Source organism: Triticum aestivum, chromosome 1B (genome assembly GCF_018294505.1).
Source record: "Triticum aestivum cultivar Chinese Spring chromosome 1B, IWGSC CS RefSeq v2.1, whole genome shotgun sequence".
Taxonomy (NCBI): Eukaryota; Viridiplantae; Streptophyta; class Magnoliopsida; order Poales; family Poaceae; genus Triticum; species Triticum aestivum.
The window spans coordinates 297,301,796-297,315,415 of NC_057795.1; positions in this window are offsets into that span (position 1 = coordinate 297,301,796).

The following is a 13,620-nucleotide window of genomic DNA, read 5'->3' on the forward strand; positions in this document are numbered from 1 at the left end:
GGTAGTACAAGAGTGGATCTACCACGAGATCAAGGAGGCTAAACCCTAGAAGCTAGCCTATGGTATGATTGTTGTTATTGTTGTTGTCCTACGGACTAAAACCCTCCGGTTTATATAGACACCGGAGAGGGCTAGGGTTACACAGAGTCGGTTACAATGGTAGGAGATCTACATATCCGTATTGCCAAGCTTGCCTTCCACGCCAAGGAAAGTCCCATCCGGACACGGGACGAAGTCTTCAATCTTGTATCTTCATAGTCTTGGAGTCCGGCCGATGATGATAGTTCGGCTATCCGGACACCCCCTAGTCCAGGACTCCCTCAGTAGCCCCTGAACCAGGCTTCAATGACGACGAGTCCGGCGCGCATATTGTCTTCGGCATTGCAAGGCGGGTTCCTCCTCCGAATAATTCATAGAATATTGTGAACACCAGGATAGTGTCCAGCTCTGTAAAATAAATTCCACATACCACCGTAGAGAGAATAATATTTACATAAGTTCAATCTGCTGACGTATTTTGTGGCGTGACGTCACACCACTACCAAGCCTTTACTCAAATCGTTTTTATTATACCACCTCAGCGCGTTTAGCGAAGCGGTTTCCTTGGCACGTCTTGTCGAAGCAGAGATTGTGTTCCCCTTATTCCGGGATTCCCATCAATATGGACGTGGGTAACCCAACCGCGCCTGTCGCCATGCCCCCTCCATCGAAGGCGAGTTCCAAACGGTCACAGGGACGGCTCTTGGTATTCTCCCTCTTTATAATGAGACCAAGGCTCCTTCCTTTTCTTCAATCCTCAATCGAATCCGCCCCTCGCCCCGAGTTCCAACACTTAGAGCTCCAGATTCAACCGCTTTGGACCTTCGACAATGTCCGGCTCCGACCTACAGGGCCGGTGGATGCCCTCCTCCGTCACGGAAGAGGACGTGCTAAAGCTAAGAGAAGCCAGATACTTAACCTACGAGATTTCGCATAGGCTGCCTGCCCAAGGGCAAGTCGTTCCTACTCCCGAGCCAGGCGAGAGCGTCGTGTTCATGTCTCACCTCCGTCGGGGTTTAGGCTTCCCAATGGATCCCTTCGTGAGGGGGCTCATGTTTTACTATGGGTTGGAATTCCATGACTTGGCTCCGGAGTCCATCCTCCATATCTCATCATTCATAGTTGTCTGCGAAGCCTTCCTCCGCATTACCCCCCACTTCGGTTTGTGGCTCAAAACCTTCAACGTGGAGCCGAAGATGATTGAGGGGCGCCAGGCAGAGTGCGGCGGGGCGGTTATAAGCAAGAGGGCCGATGCTCCATGGCCCGGGAGCTCTTTTCAGGAGGAGCTCGGTTTGTGGCAACATGAGTGGTTCTATATTACCGCTCCCAAGGGCAGCAGGCAGAAGCCGCCGCCCATATTTCGCTCGGGTCCTCCACAGCGGCTGACGTCGTGGGTCAACAAAGGGCTTGAATGGAGGCCGTCCAAGGACGTACCCCTATTGCAGGGCCGGATTCGAGACCTCCAAGAGAGGGAGATCAATCTGGTCGTGGTGACGCAGGTTATGCTGATTCGACGTCTTCTGCCCTGCAAACGTCGCCCTCTCCGCCTGTGGGAATTCAATCCGGAGGGACCACGAGCTCTCCAACACTTCATGGGTACGACACCCGTGGAGATGTACAAACTGTTCTTCAGATCACAAGAGATGTGTCCGGACTTGACCGAGGACGCCGGCCTAAGCTGCAATCGCCCGGATACTCAAGTAAGTAGCCCTGTGTCCGGACATATCGTCCATTTATTTATTATGGATTTGCCTTTTAACCAGCTATACCTTGGACAGGAGTGGATAGCGCAAGCAAAACTGATACGGTGTCCGGCCCCCCTCCCTGAGACCATGCCGGATCCCGTGTTAGTCAAGATGTTGGAGGTTGCGCCTTCAGAAGAGGGCGAAGGGGAAAACAGAGAAACTACCGCCTCCACTAAGGAGGTTCAAGAAAGGGGGGATCGAGAATCCCTCCTTCCAGGGGGAGAAGAGGACCGCTTCCGAAGATCCGGAGGCTAAAGCCGCAAAGCGGGAGAAGAAATCTTCACCAGAGGGTCTTGCGCCAGGAGAAGCCCCGGCCGCACTATCTCCCCAAAGGAGTCAGCCCTCCAGCGAGCCGTAAGTAGAAAAAGGGGACTTTTGTAATAAGGGACATCCCTATTTTTTCTTCTGAGGATAACCGAAGTTTTTACCTTGTAGTTCGGATCACCGCCCTTCTCAGCTGAGCTCATCTTCGGGGGACGTTCGTCCAGAAATGATGGAGAGCGAGACACCTCCATATGCCGCACCGTCAGGTGGGGCGGACGACCCTGAGGTGTCGTCGTGGAGGGTCTCCCCGAGTCTGGCAGGGCCGGAGAGTTCGGCACCAACTGGTGTACGGCTGGGGCAGCTGAAGGATTTGCTCGAGAGGGCGTCTATCTCAGAAGATCATCGTACATTAATGAGTACGGTGATTGAAAGAATTTCATCCGCTGAGAGCGGGTTGCATGATGCCGTCATAAGTTTACTGGCGGGGTTTGAGGTAAAAATGACATGCCTTTTGATAGTTTTGCACATAGAGTGTGCCCTGTATAGATAGTAGCCCCTAAGACTCGGTACGTTGTCAGAAGTGACAGCGTGCCGAGGATCATAATCTCAATTTTAATATGCCACCATTCCTATTCAGGAGGCGGAGCGTTCGGTGGCCAGCCGGACTGATAGAGTTGCCGAACTGAAGCAGCAACTGGATATTGCGGATGCAGACATCGCGCTGGTCAATAGGCGACTTGACGAGTCACAAGGTGAGTGGTTTCTCCGCGGTCACCTGGTAAGGGAGCTGACGCCCATTCCTTACAACATGTATGCTTGATTCAGATGGTGCCGCTGCTGTGGAAAACCTTCGGGCAGAGCTTGCTCGAGCCAAGGAGAAAGACAGAAAAAGTGATGCGGCTGCCTCGAAGGCAGCCGAAGAGCTAAAAGCCGAAAAGGCTGCTCAGTGCCGAAGCAGGGAGGAGATGGCCGAAATGGCCATGAAGCTGAGAGATGCTACCGACCTCTATGAGGTTCTTGAAAGAGAACGCCAGGCGGAGCAAGAGTACCTGAAGAAGGCCACCGCCGAAGCCAAGGATGCCCGTTCTGCAATGCGGTCTATAAAGGAGGAACTGCATCAGGCCGGAGAGATTGCGGCTGGCAAGCCCTTCCTGCTGCGTAGGAAGTTCACAGATCAGAAGTATGCTCAATTAGGACGGCTGTGGGGTGCAGAGGATCCTTATCTGGATTTGGAGGCGAGTGCGGCGGACGCAGTCGTGCACTTCCGAAGCCAAAAGGATCACGAGATGGAAGAGCTTTTTTGGTCTCAATTCCATAGTCCGGAGCGTTCCCTTCCGTTAACCGATCGGTTGGCTGAGTGGGCTGAGCTGAATAGGCTGTCCGGACTTGCCATGAAGGATGTCGTGGCTCATCTATGGCCGGAAAGGCCCAAGCCGAAGAGTTGTTTTGGCTTAGTGCAGCAATTCCTTGATGCGGTGCCGCATATCAAGGCGATGAAGCGGTCGACATGCATAGAGGGTGCTCGGATGGCTCTCGCCCGTGTCAAAACATACTGGGCAGAGATGGATCCCACCGATGTTGCATCCCGGGATTCGGATAGAAGCCGATTACCCATCGAGCACTATTTTGAGGAAGTCCTACGGGGCGCTCGTTTAGTAGAGTCGCAGTGCTCGAAAAATGTTATGTTCAAATGACATGTATGATTTGTGAAACCATATTTATAATGCAACTGCTTTTTATACTTGTGCGTTCAAGTACTGAAATATCTCCTATGCGACCGTCAATGTATATGTGTATATAACCTGAAAGATGGCTGTCTTCGTCTTCAGCCCCCACGCACATGGTGCGGGGGCGTTTGCAAAAGGGCGCATTTTCACACTTAATCCAACGCCTTGGTCCTGTGAAGGAGGTGGTAGCGTAGCAAACTAGGCAACCGGACTATAATGCTTTATCACTTTCACTTAGCCATAGGAGTTCGAAGGTGGGGCTACGATATAGCCCCTAGGGGCACCGCGCTCTCCGAATTCGGGGCGTGTATGTGCCTGACCGGGAAACGGTCCTTCGTCAAAGCGGAGGAATTCTAGACATTCCGGTAGTCGATCGAGTGGTTGACCAGTCTCTCGCTATATCATGACAGTCAGTTTTCGGCTTTCTCTACTGAGGTGCTCGCCAGGCCGAACCGGGGCACAATCGCAGTAGTTCTCCTGGTGCCGCGTTAGCCGATGATACGGAACGTAAGGCAGCAAAACACAGGAGCCGGGCAAACCCAACATTTGATCAAAGACATGATTCGGAGCTGATGCATATAAGGCCTAACTCGAGACGCCGAACACTCCCTGAGGTATTCGGTCTTTATGATAACGGGCAGAACCATGCCTAAGCCCCTAGTGTCCAGGTACGTGCGAAATCTTCTGACGCGGCCGATGCCAAAACGTCAGCCTCCTCCAGGGTTATGGTAAGAAACCAGGGGATGTATAGCAACAAGAGACAGTAAAAAAGGTTTACACAGGTACTTAATCTGAAAAGAATCCTTGTAACGGGTCCCTGTTGCACGTCTACACCTGTGTCTCCATTGTGTTGTATCCTGGACGGGTGTAGCACGCTGTTCATCTGTAAAAGAGAAGAACTCAGTTTGAAAAGATATCATGCAAAAAATGTATTTAAAACAGAGTATGATTTAAAAAATGAATAAGGTTGAGCTTTATTGGCTCTCATTGTCCGCGCTTGCAGCCCCTTGTAAAGGGGTATGCGGCTAGTAAGCCCCTAGTTTATTTATGTCGGACTCGCCTAACCGTGTCCAGGGTCTGCACGACCTGTTTTGTAGGGGCTTTGATTAGCAAGGCCGGTTTAGTGTGTGGCTGTCAAGGCAGTCGCACGTTCTTCCGTGGTCAAGGAACACTCGAAGTTACCTTTTAATGAGATGATGCCGCGTGGACCGGGCATTTTAAGTGTAAGAGACGCGTAATGCGGTATTGCGTTAAAGCGGGCGAAAGCTTCGCGTCCCAATAGTGCTTGATGGCTACTTTTAAATGGGGCGATATGGAAGATTAGCTTTTCGCAACGGAAGTTGTCGGATGATCCGAACACAACTTCTAGTAGTAAGGAGCCCGTACTATTGGCATAAGGGCCTGGTGTCGCTCCTTTAAAGGAAGTGCCGCTATGGCGAATTTTGGTAGGGTCTACCGCCATTCGGCGGATGGTGTCCTGGTATAGCAGGTTTATATCACTGCCGCCGTCCATTAGGACTTGTGTGAATTGTAGTCCGTCGATTATAGGATCCAATATCAAAGCAGTCCATCCCGCGTTTCCAATACTTCTGGAGTAATCCAGATGGTCGAAAGTAATTGGTTTTGACATCCAATCTCGGGATTCCGCTGGGGTGGACCATGCGATGCGTACTTTAGTTGGTGCCGCACTATTGTTCCGTGTTATCACATGAAGTGAGTTCACTGTTTTGACTTCTTGTGGGAAAGTCTTTTGTTTTCCGGCACTCTGCTTGTGGGGTTCGTCATCGTCTTCGCTTGGTGTGTCGAGCCCCTTGTGTTCGGCGTTAAGTCGGCCGGACTGTTTGAAGACCCAACAATCTCGGTGGGTATGGTTTGCAAGCCTCCCGGGGGTACTGTGGATTTGACATATCCTATCCAAAATTTTATTTAGGTTGGATAGCTCGTCACAGTTGTCCTTAAGAGGCAGTGTTTTGTTGTTCGGCCGAGAGCTTTTGAACCCGGCGTTGACCGCCGTGCTCTTTGGGCCATTTTCCTTATTCCGGCGCTGATCTTTTCTGCGTCGTGATTTCCCATTTCCATCTCTGACCTCGGATGTACTCGGGTCGCTGGTGCTGCATCTTGCCAGCCAGCTATCTTCTCCCGCGCAAAAGCGGGTCATGAGGCTCATTAGCGCGGCCATTGTTCTTGGTTTTTCCTAGCCGAGGTGTCTGGCGAGCCATTCGTCTCGGACGTTATGTTTAAAAGCTGCTAAGGCTTCGGCGTCCGGACAGTCGACTATTTGGTTCTTTTTGGTGAGGAACCTGTTCCAGAATTTGCGTGCTGACTCTCCGGGCTGTTGAGTTATGTGACTTAAATCGTCTGCATCCGGAGGGCGGACATAAGTCCCTTGAAAATTTGCTCGAAACGCATCCTCGAGCTCTTCCCAACTTCCAATTGTATTTTCTGGGAGGCTTTTGAGCCAATGCCGAGCTGGCCCTTTGAGCTTGAGGGGTAGGTATTTTATGGCATGGAGATCGTCTCCTCTAGCCATATGTATGTGTAGGATGTAATCCTCAATCCAGACTCCGGGGTCTGTTGTTCCGTCGTATGCCTCTATGTTTACGGGCTTGAATCCCGCTGGAAATTCATGATCCAGTACCTCATCGGTGAAACATAGTGGGTGTGCGGCGCCCCTGTATTTAGGTGTGCCGTTATCTTCGAACACTCGGCGTGTTGTGTTGCTTCCTGGAGCCTTGCTTTTTGGCCCATAGATGGACCTGACTGGGCCATCCTTTTTGCGAGGATCCTTATGTGGATCGTGCGCCGGCTTGTGTGCGGCGCCGCCTGCCGCTCTTAGCCTGTCATCTGGTCGTCTATCCGGCCAGGCGGCCTCTTTGTTTTTTGACTGTGGGGGCTCTACGGCCTCCTCGTCAAATTCGGGCAGCAGTTTGCGCTTCGGGTAGCTCTTTGCTTGGTGACTATCGCCATATTTATCTGCGGTCTTGAGTACTTTGCTCCATTTATTTCTGAGTACGTCTTCTGCTGTTTTGAGCTTCCGATTCTTCTTCTTCAAACTTAATGCAGTGGCGACGAGCCTTTTGTGAAGGTTCTTATGCTCCGGTGATGTGTCGAGCGTGAGATCGTCTGGACTGTTGTTTTCGTCGGGGATGGGTTGCTCGTCCAATTCATCCTGTTCGGATGATTGCTTGGTGGCATGTTCTTCGTCCACTGGTTCGTCCTGCTCTACGGCTAGGCCAGTATGGGTGCTGTTGTTATCGAGGCGGGACTTTGGGCGGCGGTTGCGTTGCCGTTTTGGTTGCTTTTCGGGGGAGTTATCCTTCACCGCTGCCCGTTGTTCCTCGTTATCGCTTCCTTTTGGTGTATCCACCATGTATACGTCATATGATGAGGTGGCTTTCCAGTGCCCAGTAGGCGCTGGTTCTTGGCCGTCTCCGGCATCGTCGTCCATACCGTCGATGTCTTCGGAGTCGAAGTCTAGCATGTCGGTTAGATCGTCGAAAGTGGCTACTAAGTGGGTGGTGGGTGGGGTTTGAATTTCTTCGTCGCCGGCATCCCAACCGTCCTGACCGTGAACCGACCAGGGCTCTCCTGATAGCGAGAGATACTTTAGCGAACTCAGAATGTCGCCGAAAGGTGAGTGCTGAAAGATGTGCGCAGCGGTGAACTCCATGATCGGCGCCCAATCAGATTCGATTGGTAGGGGCGCAGGAGGTTCGGAGTCCGACGAGGAGTCCGACACCTCGGAGTCACGAGCTTTACAAGGGACAAGGTCAGTATTCGGCTCCATCGCCGTAGAGGTTGCAGCCCCCGAGGCGGTGTCTAGCCACCCATCCTCGATCTGCGCAGTCGGCTCCGAATTAGGGATCGGAGCGGACTCGTGTGCGGCCTCCAGGACACTATCCGGTAGCAGAGCTAAATTGTGCCCATCGTGACAATGCGGCGCGCTCGGCTGTGGTTCGAATCCATCAAAGATCAAGTCTCCGCAGATGTCTGTCGTGAAGTTTAAACTTCCAAATCTGACCTGACGACCAGGGGCGTAGCTTTCGATCTGCTCCAGATGGCCAAGCGAATTGGCCCGCAGTGCAAAGCCGCCGAATACGAAGATCTGTCCGGGGAGAAAAGTCTCACCCTGGACTGCGTCGTTGTTGATGATCGAAGGAGCCATCGGGCCTATATGCGACGACACAGAGGAACTCTCAATGAAAGCACCAATGTCGGTGTCAAAACCGGCGGATCTCGGGTAGGGGGTCCCGAACTGTGCGTCTAGGCGGATGGTAACAGGAGACAAGGGACACGATGTTTTTACCCAGGTTCGGGCCCTCTCGATGGAGGTAAAACCCTACTCCTGCTTGATTGATATTGATGATATGGGTAGTACAAGAGTGGATCTACCACGAGATCAAGGAGGCTAAACCCTAGAAGCTAGCCTATGGTATGATTGTTGTTTGTTGTGTCCTACGGACTAAAACCCTCCGGTTTATATAGACACCGGAGAGGGCTAGGGTTACACAGAGTCGGTTACAATGGTAGGAGATCTACATATCCGTATTGCCAAGCTTGCCTTCCATGCCAAGGAAAGTCCCATCCGAACACGGGACGAAGTCTTCAATCTTGTATCTTCATAGTCTTGGAGTCCGGCCGATGATGATAGTTCGGCTATCCGGACACCCCGTAGTCCAGGACTCCCTCAGTGTCACTCCATCTGCACCGTCTCCTCCAACTGACGGGCACAGCCACAGCAACAGCGCTCAGTCCGGGGTGAGCCATGGCCCTTCGGTTGCTCCCACTGCGGGAGCGACCGTGGCCCATGTGCCTCCTCCCAGACGAGCCGACCAGACCGCTGCGCTCAACGGAGCTGCTGACCCTCGAGCGCCACCGCCGCGTGACCCCGCTGCCCAGGTGGTCGTCCCATAGCTGCGTGGACGCGGCACCACTGCCATCACCACCCCTGACACTATCAGGAGCCAGGAGACGATGCGGTCGACATCATCAACATATATGCCAAGCACAGCCACAGAGGCTATGGCGCGAGCTCAGTTGCCACAGAAGTTCCCGCCAGCGGCCGAGCAGATGGATGAATGGCGTGCCACCATCCAGAGCCTGCTCAGTTTCGCTGAAGCTAGGGGCTCACGGCAAGCTGGCCCGCCACAACCTCCCCAAGCACAGCAACCGTCCTTACTGCTGGCTGAACAGAGGGGGCGGTCCCCACAGTGTTGTCCCCACCATGGCAGCCAACATGGGCGCAGCTGAATCAAGACCCCGACGACGTCTCGATGGCCTCTTCTGACCCTCGAGCACGTCTAGACCAACGTCGAGCCCCGGAGGATAGGCGGCAGGGAGACACGCACGTCGCAATAGATTGACGCCACAACGACCTCCGCATGACCGACGGGTGCGGCGGCCTCAATGTCGACGAGCTTACGCTCGGTGTTGGCAGGTGCCTACCTTTCGAGGTCGGCCGCCCTACCTTTACACGAGAGCTGCGGCAAGTCCGTTGGCCGTCCGTTCGCACGTTCAAGCCAGAGATACCTAAGAAGTACGACGAGAGGCTGAACCCAGCTGAGTTCCTGAGCATCTACACCATCGCAGTTCAAGCTGCCGGGGGAAGAGATCAGAAGGTGTTCGCCAACTACTTCCCTTTGGCCCTCAAGTCCAATGTGAGGTCTTGGCTGATGCACCTGCCGGAGAACTCCATTTCGTCATGGGAAGACCTGTGCCACGAGTTCATCAGTGCCTTCACCGGTGGCCACCAAGGGCCTGGCAGGCCCAGCGACCTGTAACTTCTCCAGCGGAAGGAAGGAGAAACTCTTCGTAAGTATTTACAAAGATTTAGTAAATTTCATAGGAATATTCCAAATATCCATCCGGCAGCCGTTATAGTAGCCTTCCAGTCCTATGTGCGGTTGCCCAAGACTGTGAAGGAGCTATACACACTAGTGGATAAGTGTGCTCGGATGGAGGAAGGAAGGAAATTACCCAGAGAGGAGGATTGCATCAATGTTGATTCAGAGCATGAAGATGAGTCAACCAGTCACACAAAGGGCAAGAAGCGCAGTAACAAGCCAAGAGATAATGAAGTAATGACTGTATAAGGTTCGGGAACACCTAGTACCGACAAGAAGGCCACGGCTGAGGCCCCTGGCAAAGTAGTTGCCGCTTGCACGGCCTGCTGGGAAGCCGCTGCTGCTGAGAAAGTTGGGAAAGGTGATGGCCCGTACTGCCAGATCCACCGGACCAAGGGTCATGACCTTCAGGAGTGTTACCAGGTTGAGCAGCTTGTCAAGAAATATGATAAGGAAAAAGGTCAGAATGCCGCTGGCGGAAAGGCCGAGGCGGTGAAGCAAATCGTCCAGGCAAACCCTTTTAGAACTAAGGAAAACCCGCCAGGGGTCCAGAGAAGGAAGGCTGTGATGATGTGAGTGATGACGGGAATGAAGAGGAAACAAGTGAGCAGGAATTTTAGAAGGCCACTGATGCCCTATGCATTGATGGGGGTTCATATTTGCATGCCTCCCACCGCTAGCTCAAGCGATGGGCACGAGAAATCAATGTTGTGGAGCCAGCGCCAGAGGCTCGTAAACCGCTCAAATGGTCCCCCACGCCAATCATCTTTGATGAGTAGGATCACCCTGGCTACACCACCGCGGTAGGATGCTTGACATTGTTGGTCTCCCCGAAAATTCGCAACCTCAAGGTCACAAAGATGTTAGTGGATGGCAGTTACCAATAAGCTTTAGATAGGAGAAGAAGAGCTAGAGGTTACCGGCACATTTCAAGGAGTTAACCCCGGCAGGAGCCATCCTAAAGGGAAGATTATGTTGCCAGTGACGTTTGGGGGAGGACTGAATTTACTGACAGAGAAGATTGTGTTTGATGTGGTTGATCTCCCCCTGCCGTACAATGGGATTCTTGGACGCCCAGCCCTGGCCAAGTTCATGGCAGCATCCCACTATGCTTGTAGTACTTTGAAGATGCGTGGGCCACCGGGAGTCATAACCATCCCATCAGATGAGAAGGATGCAATTATCTGCATGGGCAAGATGTACCGGGATGCAGTAGCAGGAGAGGTTGTGGCACCAACAGCTCCCGCCAAGGAAAGCAAAGGAAAGAAGAGGGATTGTAGGACCTCCGGCAAGGAGTCAGGGAAGCGTGCCCCCTCCGAGTGCACGGCACCCGTTGACGACCTGCCGGAGTGTTCCAACAGCAAGAGATCCAAGGTTGCCACACTCTAAGTGAAGAAGGTCCCGGCAGGGCTCGCTGGCGTTGACGGTACTTTCACCATCAGCGCCACCCTTGACGACAAATTGGAAAGGATGCTCGTTGCCTTCCCGCTGGCGAATATCAATGTGTTTGCCTGGCAACCATCTGATATCCCCAGTGTTCCCATGGAGGTAAGCGAGCACCACCTCACTGCCAACCCACACGCCCGACCTATCAAGAAGAAAGTCTGGAAGCAGGCCGTGGAAAGGCAGCAGTTCATTGCCGAGGAAATCAGGAAACTGGAGGCAGCTGGTTTAGCGGAGGAGTACTGCATGCTACATGATTAGCAAATCCAGTGGTAGTTCGGGAGGCAAATGGGAAATGGAGGCATTGCATTGATTTCACAGATCTCAACAAGGCTTGCCCAAAGGACCCATTTCCCTTCCCGCGTATCGAGCAGATTGTGGATTCCACTTCACGGTGTGATTTGCTCTGTTTTCTGCATACGTATTCCGGGTATCACCAGATCTTCATGTCCAAAGAAGATGAAGAGAAGACATCGTTTATCACTCCATGTGGTACATACTGCTTTGTCCGCATGCCATTTGGACTAAAGAGTGTCGGGTCCACTTTTGCAAGGGCAGTTCAGATTGGTTTTGAGTCAGAGTTGCTCATGAGATCACGGTTGTCACTCATTTTCCATTGCAAATGATACTCCAAAACCCCGAGGCTACCGGAAGAATAGTAGAGTGGGCTTTGGAGTTCTATAGCTTTGGTTTGAAGTTTGTGAGCACATTAACTATTCGGAGCAGGGCGTTGGCAGAGTTTATTGCAGAATGGACGCCAACTCCTGATGAGGAAATGACAGAGACAACCATCCCCAGCAAGGAATGACCCCAAGAATGGATTACGTATTTTGATGGTGCTTTTTCCCTACAAGGTGCGGGGGCTGGTGTGCTTCTTGTTGCCACCTCAGGGGAGCACTTGAAGTACATTGTCCAAATGCACTTTGCTCGGGAAGAAGCTACCAACAATACAGCTAAGTATGATGGGCTCCTTGCCGGGCTCAGAATTGCAGCAGAATTGGGAATCAAGAAGTTTATCATACGAGGAGATTCACAACTTGTGGTGAGACAAGTCAACAAGGATTATCAAAGCCCATTGATGGAAGCATACGTTGAGGAAGTGAGGAGCACTTTGACGGGTTGCAAATAGAGCACGTACCCCGTGCGGATAACAGCATAGCTAATCACCTGTCAAAGTGTGATGTGCAGAAGCTTCCTGTGGAACCAGGAACTTTTGTTCTCCGTCTCTCTCAGCCCTCTGTATCACCAGGCACAATGGCCCGGAAGAGGAGAAAGTTGGACTACGGTAAGCCTCTCCCGGTCAAGCCGTCCTCTCCCGGCAGAGACCCTGCCGGAAATAACTCCTCACAGCCTGCAGGACCACCCCTCCAGCCAGGCACATGCACCCTGCGAATGAGGCTGGTGCTCCTGCAGTAGAGGAGGTGCCACTAGTCCTTGTTATTGAGCCCCAGGCCCCAACTTGGGCAAGGCACATCGTCCGCTTCCTCCAAACCGGAGAACTTCCTGGCGACCAAGAAGAAGATGAGAAAGTATGCCGGAGGGCCAGTATGTATCAGTTTGTCGATGACACTCTGCATAGAAGGAGGCCCAACAGTGTGAAATTGAAGTGTGTTTGCCGGGAAGATGCAAAGGAACTGCTGCTGAGATTCACAAATGAATGTGTGACTCACACATTGGATCAAGGACATTAGTTGGGAAAGCATTCCGCAAGGATTCTATTGACCCACAACCCTCCAAGATACGGTCGAGCTCGTCACGACATGTGAAGCCTGCCAGTGCCATTCCAAGAGTACACACCTGCCTGCCCAAGCCCTTCAGACAATCCCTTTATCATGGCCATTTTTGGTCTGGGGGCTCGATATCCTCGGCCTATTCCCCCGAGCAATCGGGGGCTTTGAATTCTTGTTCGTCGCTATCGACAAGTTTACAAAGTGGCCGGAAGTGACTGCCGTGAGAAAGATGACTGCTCAATCAACTACCAAGTTCTTGAAAGAGTTGGTGTGTCGTTTCGAAGTTCCGGCAAGGATCATCACCGACAATGGCACCCAATTCACGAGCCACACCTTCATGCAATATGTTCGTACCCTCGGATGCAAGATCTCGTTCGCCTATGTGGCACACCCCTGGAGCAATGGACAAGTTGAGAGGGAGAACGCTGAAGTGCTACATGGACTCAGGACAAGAACTTTCAATATGCTGCAGCAGCACGACAGGCAGTGGATCGAGAAGAAATTATCCCCAAGGAACTCATTTACGTGTGTCCTCGAGTGCTTGCGTATGATGAACTAGCGCAAGATCAGCACGGGCATGACGACGCCGTGCTACTCGAGGAGAACCGTCTCCAAGCTGCTACACGTGTTGCATGCTACCAGCAAGCCCTGTGTCGCTATCACAGCCGCAGGGTTCATGCCAGGTGTTTTGAGGAAGGTGACCTTGTCCTTAGGCGCGTTCAGTCCGCCAAGGGTACAAACAAGTTGTCAGCAAAGTGGGAAGGCCCTTGCCGGGTGGTACGAGCCACCAGACCTGGCGTAGTCCGTATGGAGACCGAAGATGGCACTT